This window comes from Callorhinchus milii, unplaced genomic scaffold, assembly GCF_018977255.1.
Source record: "Callorhinchus milii isolate IMCB2004 unplaced genomic scaffold, IMCB_Cmil_1.0 Scaffold38, whole genome shotgun sequence".
NCBI lineage: Eukaryota > Metazoa > Chordata > Chondrichthyes > Chimaeriformes > Callorhinchidae > Callorhinchus > Callorhinchus milii.
Genome location: NW_024704779.1, coordinates 347,217 through 358,580, shown reverse-complemented (window position 1 = coordinate 358,580; position 11,364 = coordinate 347,217).

Genomic DNA, 11,364 nt, shown 5'->3' with positions numbered 1-11,364 from the left:
GGATGGCATCGTGACAGTTGGGATTTGTACCCAAGGTCAGAAGGAGCACCTGAAATTGTCAGAGAAAATGTTCTTAACATTACACGAATTGCCACAAGCTCCAGCTCCAGCAAGAACTATTCTCCGGAATCAGGCAGAATGTAAAAAGGCTGTTTGGACAAAATTATTTCTTACCCTAAAAGTGGCTCTTCGATGGCAGCTAACGAGAACACTCCATGCAATGAGATAATGAATTTGAGTGTTCAGGTATGGAGGGAACTACAGGTTCAGCCAACAATAGCGGATACCCAACCAAAAATTAAGATCGAGAAATTATTGAGTTTAAAGATTCCCTATCCGAACAAGGGAACTGGGCAACTTAGAGGTCGCTATAATAACAATCGTGGCGGTGGTATCGGAACGGGCAGCAACAATGCAAGTTATGGCGAAGAATGCTATAGTTTGGGAGGTGCGGACATTTCACCCGAGAATGTCGAGGCAAACTACGTTCGCGAGATAACAGGCAGAATGGAGCCAAGAACGCTATAACGCATCCCCTTACATGTCCCATCGTCTCTCTCAGAGAGACCCAAACATGAATAAATAATAGCCCGAATGAGCACTCAGCAGCTGACAGCTATGGAAAGGTAAATACGGTGCAGCACATGAACCTCCTTTGTTGGGAGAACAGGCGGAGCGGGGCACGCAAATGTAATGACAGGGTTCGTGCCTTCAGGATCCTCAAAGGACAAGGAACTATGCCTAATATTAGATGTGTTTTCAATAAAAACAAATGCACCATATTGTCCACTGATTCACGCTTATAAAGTGGTGTGGGAGTTTTTGGATCGGAGAAAGGGGGTCGCAGGTCCGCCCAAATTTGATTGGCAGATTAAAATCAGTAGAGAGTGTCAATTGTCCCACGCACGGGTTGTGTCACAACACCCTATTCCCACTGGTAGTCATCCTTAAGTCCAAGCCACTGCAGACACCCTGGTCAAGCAAGGAGTTATTTTACTTTCAATGTCCCAACCTGGACAGCTTAGAAATCGGATGGCTGTTGTAGGCTTACGATCGATTATCGAAAACTTCATTTGTTCATCCCTGCATGCATTCCTGTTGTAAGCGAATTGCTTACCTTCTTGCCCAAATTCCGAATCAAGCGAAGTGTTTCTCTACCTTTGACATTGCTGATGGATTATGGAGTGTCACAGTAGCAGCCGACGAGCAGTATCAATTTGCCTATCAACATTTAGCAATATACATAGACTTACCAGCCACAAGGATTCCATAATCGAACATACTGGTGACACACTAATCGCCAAGGAAACGCGAGAGGAACATTTATTACTGCTGGATGAGATTCTGACAAGAATAAAAGACGCTGAACTAATTATCGCTGATGTAATGTATGTACGAATGATTCTACAAATTATACAATAAACTCTGCTTTTTATCCATATTCGGATTGCCAAATCCAATCATTGGCTAAGGCAATCCGAGGTTCTAATCAGAGACCGAAAGGGGATGTGTAGCTTGCTATTGCTAGCTGGCATTGAACACCATGAGGAGGGGATTCTACGCTACATTCCCAGTAAAGGTGATTTTTCAGTCGGGAAACGTAAAAGTGGAGAGAGGCGGCGGCGGGTTGCATGGAACTCTTCCAGAGTATCGGGGCGAAATGGCTGAAACTGAAACCTCCGATGGTGGAATGGCGGTTGCCAGGGACTTTGCCAGTTGAGCGGAGGCACTGGGTGGTGGTTTGGGGAGTGAGGCGGTCGGAGTGGAAGGGAAGTGCCAGAGGGAGTGAGTGGACTTGAACTTGAGTTTGAGAATATTGAAGTCGATGCGTTCGGTGATGGGGAATGAATATTGAAATTTTTAATTTCTTGAAATATCAAATGATTCAAAGCAGTTATCTGGAACACTGTAGCAACTTTAGTGAATTGACTGTGCATTTTGCGGGCGAAATGCGTTTAGAAGTGTGTTTTATTATTTTTATATGTTTCTGCATTATCAAGTAAATTAAAGTGAGAATATATCAAGTTGTTAATTCACTAGTGCTGTGGATTGAGAATCATTATGTGAACTGTCATGAAATTGATAAATCATTGCTTGTTGTGCGAAGCAATGCGTGAAGAACTGTGTGCAGAAAGGCTCCTTGACTTATTCTTCTAATTGGGAAAACGTTAAGAATATTAACCGTAATAAATCGTTGCATTTTCACAACGCCGTATCTCTTCTTCGAGATATCTCAAAGCGCTTCACAGAATAGAGTGTCATGTGAAATGATTGTGCATTTTAGGGGCGAAACGCGGCAGCCATTTCAGCACTCTTTCACTCGCACCTCTTTTCCTGTCCTCATTGCAGCTCCACAACAATTTACGGTGGGCTCGACTGGCAGCGAGAATATGACTGAAAGTCAGAGCTTTGAGCAGCAAAAGCAGAGAGAGTGGAAAACTCGAGAGTGCCTTAAAATCAAACAATTTAAATGCTGAACATACGAGAAAAATGTGTTAGCTCGTTTTATTGACAACATCGTTGATACCGTACAAACTCCCAATCGGTTATCTGTACAGCGCTTTGGGAAATCCTCCAGACGGGAAAGACGCTATTCAAATGTAAGTTTGTTAATGTTGTTGTTGAAAAGTGATATCCGACACAACGAAGTCACACACACCATCTCACACACCATTCGCACACACACACGACAGAAAGTATTATCCCCCACAGAAGTATGTGATTAAGGCAATTTTGCGGCTCCCAAGTACCCTTCACTCCCACAAGCAATCACAGACACATACACGGACACACAGTCAACACAAGTAAACATATACACACAGATGCTGATACACACACACACACAGACAATCACATACGCACATGCACAAACTCACACCCACACGCAGACACAGACAATAACCTGCACACACACAATCACACATACAGACAAACGCAGTGAATATAAACAGAGACGCTCACAAAGGAACACAATGGACCCATTGTCTATCCAGTTACACTGGTTAACCACTGGCAAGTTTGTCGTCGAACTAATCTAACAATTAGAATAAAAGGAAGTGTCACCGCTTTCTTAAGTTCCTCTCTAAATTTAGTCTGGGTTCCCGCATAAATACACGTGTTTGTGCAAGAGCTCAAAAGCTGCAGCATGTAGCCAGTTCGCCAGAAAATAAACAAAGGATCATAAGGCCCTGTGGCGTAATATATTTTTGAAACCCTCCAATATAAGAAAAATAAAACAAATGTTATCCATAATAATATAAAATTGGCAGAAACAGCAAATAGTAAAATGATGGATTTCCTTCTGTTCCTCATCTCTGGATCACTGTCACTCGCTCCTCTATTCCTGTCCCCATTGCTGTGTCCCCGAAATCTACTGCGGGCTCGGCTGGCCATCAGTATGTGGCTGACAGTCAGGGCGTTCAGCAGCAAAATCAAAACAAATGGGAGAAACGGAGTTAAAATAATGTTGAGCGTGTCAAATACTATCCATGGGAGAGACGTATAATAGTTTGTTTTATATTGACAACCCCACGGTATGTTATTAACTATGTTATATGGTTCATATGCAAAGTACCAGGGAAAGTTTTGCACAAGGAAGAATACACTGAATACCGCTATCATTGTACAAGCTGTTTTTTCAGTGCAATATTTAGCTTTCAGTTTTTGGCAACAGATGGCGACGTATCGATCAAAGGTGAAAGCCACAGTTAACCAGACAGAAATTGCCCTTGTTGCACAAACCAGTGCGTTTACCAGACGGCAAACGTGAGTGATGTACACGAATGAATATGGGAAGTAAAAAGAAACTATGCGATTGGAAATCACCCCGACAATAACCACCATCAGATCAGCCACTGACATGGTCACCAAATAGAGAGAGATACATTTGGAGAGACCGCACGTCCCTCCAGCCAGGATCACAATCGCCACAAGGTTAGTTCCAGAGAGAATGAGAGGGAGAGAGAGAGAGAGAGAGAGAGAGAGAGACATGATCAGTCATAATGATCCATTTGTACAGTTTACATAGTGTGATGAAATGGAAGCTGTGCGCATTCTGCTGGAGCAACAGTCGCCTTTTCCAAATCAAGTCGCAATTGTGTGGATTGAAAGGGAGAAGGAACAAATCCTATTTCGCTCTCGGAAGCTCTCCGTCCGTTGTATGCACAGTGGTAAAGAGTTACAGTGACAAAGCTTGCGGTACGGAGAGAGATGCACTCAGTCAGTTAAAAAGAGAAAGAAATATATGTATATATATATATGCTTTGAGAGAGAGAGAGACAGAGTGTGAAAGAGGGAGAGAGAGAGAGAGAGAAAGAGGGAGAGAGGGAGACGCAGATGGAGTGTAATACAGGCGGAAAGAGAAAAGGAGCGAGAGGCGTCAGACACAGAGAAAGGAAGAAATACGCCCAGAAGCAGAGAGGGAGTGAGAAGAATGCACACAGACCGAGAAAAGATGCAGATCGAGAAACACGCACGCACACACACAGAGACACACACACAAACTCACAAAGATATTTAAAGCTAGATCCAGATAGAAAAGGAGAAAGAGGACGAGAATTTGAGACAGAAACCCAAAGACAAAGAGAGTAAAGACAACGAGCGATATAGAGACACAGATGCAAAGACACGGAGAGGAACAGGAAAAAGGAGACAGATATATACAGAGTCCGACACAGATATACACAGAGATAGTGAGACACACACAGATATATACGGAGATGCAGTGACACACAAACATATATGCAGAGAGATATAAGGATGGCCCGACAGAGAAAGTGATACAGATCCAGGTACAACGCATACATACAGATAGATATAGAGACACAGAGAGGCACACAGAGAGGCACACAGACAGAGCGAGATACAGAATCACCAACAGAAAGAGAGTTAAGGAGACACAGACATAAAGAGGCACAGAGAGAGAGAGAGCGAGCGAGAGAGATGCAGAGCTATGCAAACAGAGTGAGACACATATGCAGGGGCACACAGAGAGAAAGACACCTGGAGAAAAATACCTCTGTTATTGTTCAAAATTTGTCGAAATTTTCAAAATATCCTTCTACATGTAACTAAAATGGAGTGAGTTTACGTAATGCAGTTACAACATTAAAAATATAGCATTTCTGTGTTACTATTGCAGGTTATATTTGCGGACGGGAAACACCAAAATACTGCTTATGTGGCCCGAGGAACCTTCTCAAATGTCGCGTCCGGCAGTCAGTTGCTAAAAGAGGGTGAATCACCCAGGCTCAAGATAATTCTTTGGACTTCAATCGACAACCTTAATCATAATAATCCTTGGATTTAAAATGGCGCGGTACCATGTCTTTGAGACGGCTCGAAGCACTTCACAAAATATGCCAAAGTGTACATTATGCGGGTTAAACGCGTCAGCTAATATAGCCCTGCAGTCAATTTAGACTGTTCAATCTGAAGGCGCGTGTTTAATGACATAACATATCACAGGTTGTCAATCACAAATATTTCCGTGCGTCTTCCAATAATGGAGACTGGCTCATCTGCAACAACAACAACAACAAGATTCCATTGATAAAGCGCCTTTCACGTCAGGAGGACGTCCCAGGGCGCTGCACGTTTGGTCATGCTGCCAACAACAACAACAACAGATTCCATTGATAAAGCGCCTTTCACGTCAGGAGGACGTCCCAAGGCGCTGCACAGTTTGGTCATGCCAACAACAACAACAACAAGATTCCATTGATAAAGCGCCTTTCACGTCAGGAGGACGTCCCAAGGCGCTGCACAGTTTGGTCATGCCGTAGGTAATGTTCATATAATTGCTGCATTTTAATTGCATGATTACTCTGGTAACGCGATACAATCGAACAAACCCTGTTGATTTCAATAACATATATTTCACTTTTGCAATCAACATTTTTTCAGTCGCATTTAAGGCAAACAGAACGATATTAATAACTGCTTATTGACTCAATGTCAAACAGCCTTGCACTTGATATAGCGCCATCTGGCGACGTTCAAACCTCTCAACGTGCAAGAAAGGTATTTACTGCAATGACTGTATTTTATGACAACACTGCAGATAAACGGCTCACAGCCAGCCATGAAGTGGGTGATCATTTTTGTCCCCCCAGATTTTTGTCCAGGATACCTCTAAAAAACTGTTTTTCTTTTCGAGACGTCATGAAGAATTGAAGAGGCGCTACATAAAGTGGACTTAATATTAATATTACTTCAAGACCTTAAACAAAAGCAACAAGCCTCTCTTTTCGTTTCAAGTTTTATTTCTCATGATGGCACCACCAACAATCACCAGCAATCACCAACAATCACCCTCCATCGCTGTGTGTAAGGTCTGAGATGCTACACTAAGTCAGGAGCACCGTACAAATATACTTTGATTTTGTTGTCATTCTCCATTGTGAAGTCTGGACATGGGCCTCAACTCCACGATTCTCCAATTGAGAGAGTAGCGTACAACCAACTGAGTCAATCTGAAAAATCAACTGCATATTTATCGGAATAATGAATTTGTTAAACTACTTGTCTGGAACTCCAACAGCAGCGAGAATCGGGTCGTAAACGCTTTCTATTCTAAAAATGATCGGTATTGACATTTTTCAAGTGAAATAAAAATGGTTCCTCCTCTTCCTGCAGGCAGAAGCTCACGCTAGTATGTTGATAATTAAGAGCATAAAACGAAGTCTTATTTAAATAAAAGGGGAGAACGTTTTGCTGAACAATTTGACCACATGATCATGGATGACTTCGAGTCATGTGGAAAACACAACCTCCCAGATTGATGCAATTTGCCTGAGTGATTTCATTATTAGCAGATGGTTGCCTCCTCCAAGCTAAAAATTAGCCAAGAATATTCCATACGCAACAATGCGTAAATGCAAATGTATTTATCTGAAATAAAGTATCTAAATCAACAGAGAGATACAAATGTGACCCTGCAGGGACACACACGCTGCTCAACTAACGTCATGTTTAAGGAATAGCAGAAGGTGTTGGGCACAGAAAGAATTTGGGAACTCAGTGTTGGCATTGAGGATACTGTTGAAGTTCAGCCAGCTAATTGTGAAATACATGCCACAGAGTATACTACTCCGTACAATTCCAATATGACTGACTTATAAACTTACATCTCATTGTGAATTGCTGTATCAGATGCCAAGGTCTCATCCTGGCACAATGGTAGTAATATCAATTCTAACTCAGATGTTTGGGGTTCAATGTATTGCTGGGGATGTATGACATTGTTGTAAATGCCGGCCTTTGAATTAAACGTTAAACTGAGGTTCCGGTTGCCTGTTCAGATGAATGTTAAAATATCTCATGGCACTGCTCAAAAAGCGCAAAGCGTTTCTGCCATCTCCTGGCCAACAATCCCCAGATACAATTAATCACTCACTTCATGAATGTTTCTCGGACATTGCTGTGCGCAATCTGGCTGTTGTGTTTGGAATCTACAGAAATGCTATTTGAGTGATGAAAGAGTAAATCTGTGGAACAGGTCCCCTTGGAAGACGGTTGAAGCACTAAATGTGGATAACTGGGCTGTTCGGGCCATATGTGCTTGCGAAAGCCAAGTTGGCGGAAGAACTAGATGGCCCTTGGTCGTTTTTGCATCTATTATTTCCTATGTACTTATGTTTCACCAAAATATACATATAATTTCCACTTTTACAGTTGATACTGTGAACGTTTGTGATTTTAGCGACCTGATGAGGAACTATATGAATTGCAACGGTTAGTTTCCTGATGTTTTTATAATTCGAATCCCTTATTGAGACTTTTGTATTTGGAAGTAATGTTGTAAGATTATGGACATAGAATCATAGAAAATTTAACCACAGACGATGGGCATTTGGCCATTGTACCTGTTCTTTCTAAGATCTACCCTAAGCAATATCCTTCTTCATTAATTTCCCGCAGAATTCCTATTTCTTTCCTTTGCAACCATACATACAATTCGCTTTTTAATGTTGTTACTGAAACCGCTTGCCGCCTTTTTATACGATACATTCCAGATAGTAAATTCGCTGGGTAAATAAACTTAGTTTTCTGCTGATGAACCATGCAGTAAGAGGATTCTTGTCAGGAAAGACTGGAAGAGATACAAACAAGCCCTTCCTCCTCGGCGCCATCTGAAACGCCATTGATGAATACATCCAAACTGGTGGGTAACAATGTTTGAAATCATTGTTGACATGCCGCATTATGCACAGCAACCTGATTTATAGTAGGGACGTAACCATTTTGATTCTCTACAAAGAATGTGATTAAACATTTTGACCACTCCAATTTATATGAACGCCTCGCCTAATGTTACGTTATATCTGCAGAGTATTTTTCTACACTGATATTAAATCGCACAACATTGTCTTGTAACATTTCTGAATCCCACAGGGAAATAATTCCCTCAATAAATTAAGCCAATATCACACGAAACACACAAAAATTCTGAAAATCAAAAGTTACCTGGGCTCTGTGACAGATGGTATTATTTTGTGTTAGGAATTATACTGAGAACTTAAATTGACACAATATTTTTGAATATAGCAATTTAAGTGCATTTTATATTAATATATATTTTGCGAGGCAAAAAAGCAAAAAGGTAGTAAACAGTTAGCATGTCGGTACGTGACAGGAGTGTGTGGTCTAAATCACACGCGTGACCAGCAGGGTACCATGACACAACTGGAACCTGAATCAATGATTTAACTTGAGATAATATAGGGAAGTAGTATACTGGAAATAACAAGCCCACGTGTGATGGAATAAAGTGGTACAATGGACATTAAATTTTTTATTAGGTATAAAGAAAGATCGCTAATATTGTACAGCACTTCAGAAAGAGGGTGACCTGGTGAACACGAGGGCTGTGAGCTTCCATAGCTCGGAACGGTAATAATGTTCCGTTTCAATTAATTATCATTATATTCTGGGTGTACAAGTGATTTTTAAGTGTTAATAAAATTTCTTTAGAAGCACATTGCGATTTTGAAAGATGTCAATCCAGGTTCCCCCAATAGCCGAAAATTTCCAACACGGAATAACTTAATAAGTTAATAAGGAAAAGTAGAGAGGTAGAAACATTCCGTGAGCAACGTTTCAACTTTACTCAGAGAAGAAACAACTGCACGTTAGGAAACTGGGAGGGGTCCAACCACGTACAAAAATCAGCTGAGCAAGAACAACCAATGTAAGAAGGCATTCAGGGAAACAAGGTTCCTAGGATTTCAACGTTAGAGGATAGGTAAAGGGGAAAGAGGGTGACCAACAGTTTCTCGCAGACATGTGAGCGATCTCTTACTGTGTATCACATGCACACTCTCTTTGTGCCTCTCGTCATAGGAATTCATAGCCACTGAAACTCACTGGGACGCACAGAGCTCTGACTCCTCAAAGAATACACCATCAAGTGAATTGATTCTATATTTTTTGTTTGAAACTTGGCAGTCAATTGCAGATAGCAGAGTACCAAAACAAACCTGGATTGAGCGACTTTATTGAAGATTATTTTTTTAAAGAATAATTGCTCCATGAAATGCGATTAGTCGACAAACAACTGGGTTCCAATTTACTGCTAAGTATTCAGAGCCGTATGGAATAAGGAAACTTGCTCAACATTTTTCTATGCCGAAAATGAAACCCAGCTCCTGTCGTTTGCGATGCAAGTGCTCTGTCCCTGAGCTACAGGAGAAGTTTGTCCGCGAGAGTATGTGATGGAGTGTTTGTAAGTGAGTGTTTGAGAGATAGTCTATGAAAGAGTGTGTGTGAGAGAGTGTGTTTGAGAGAGTGTTTGTTTCTGCGAGAATGTGTGAGGGAGTGCTTGTAAGAGAGTATGTGTGAGAGAGTGTGAGAGAGTATGTAAGTGAGGGAATGTGTTTGTGAGAATTTGCATGAGAGTTTGTGTGATTGAGAGAGTGTGTGAGGGTGCGTGTGAAAGATACTTTGAGAGAGAATGTGTATAAGGGAATGTGTGTGAGAGTATGTGAGAGATTGTGCGTGAGAGTGTTTATGAGAGGAATATGTGTGAGAGAGTGTGAGAGAAAGTGTGATAGAAAGTGTATGAGAGTGTATGCGAGAGTTAGAGTGTATGTTTAAGCGAGACAGTGTATTTGAGAGAGCGTGTGTGTGAGGATGTGTGAGAGAGTGGGCGAGAGAAAGAGTGTGATGGACATTGTGAGACAGAGAGAGTGTTCCTGAGTGTGTGTGTCTATGTGTGCGTGTGTGAGAGAGAGAGAGAGAGTGAGAGAGCGTTAAAGCAAAAAGAGTTTTATATATTTGAGATTAATGCAGAATTCGCAATATTTTTGTTGCATTTATAATCTTGATCTGCGGATTCTACAACCCATTCCGCATGTTTTTCCACATTTTTGGATTAATATCAATATTCATTGTCAAAACAGTAGCACATTGATATAATTGAGATTAATGCAGATTTAGTAATATTTGCCGTGTTACAATTTAAACCCTAGGGATGTGGAGCAAGCGAAGGACCTGGGTTTGATTCCGATAGGGCGAAAGGTTGGGCTCGTTTCGTTGGTCCACACACGTGCCTAATTTTACCATCAGTAAGCAGGAATAAGCTTGTCAGTCGATTGACAGATTTACCTGTCTTCAAGTTGTCGCAAAGCGCATCAAAGAGTATTCTGCAAAGTGAATTAAATATATTATTCTGGGTGAAACTGGGCAGCCAATTTCGCGCAGCAGTGTCCCACAAACAACGGTGGATTGAATTGAACAATTTATTGTTTATCTTTATCCTTGATGGATTATTATGAAACCTCTGGTCTTAGGAAACCTGGCCATCAATTCGGCTGCTACGATTCAAACCTCGGTCTCCCGCTTACCCCAGATTCCTGGGTTTTAAATTGCAAAATAGGAAAATGCTTCTAATCTTGAATTAATTTCATTCACATGACCGTATATCTACTATGAACTTGTGTTCTGATATTAACTCAACACTGTGGAAAAACATTATTTTACGGGGGCAATAATTCTTTTTAAAATTTAACTGTAACAATTCGCTCACTAAGCCCACGATTGTATGCCACGTTTCACCTACAAAGTGTACATTCAACTTTTCAGTTGATTTTGGTCTCTATCAACTCAAATATAGATTTGCTGACCTTTAATTTTGCCTTTCAATAGTTATGACACGTTTTAGGTGGGAGTAAGGAGGAAATTAGGAAGCATTTTTCACATGAAAATCGTAGTTTAACTGATGGGTAGAGAAACAAGTCTTCTTGTATTTTTTGTATTCACCAACAAAACACAAAATCGCAAAACAATTTATCTGTCTTTATGTCTCTGAAAAACGCACACACTCACTCTCTGACAAAGTACATTCAGCAAAGCGCTTTAGAAGCC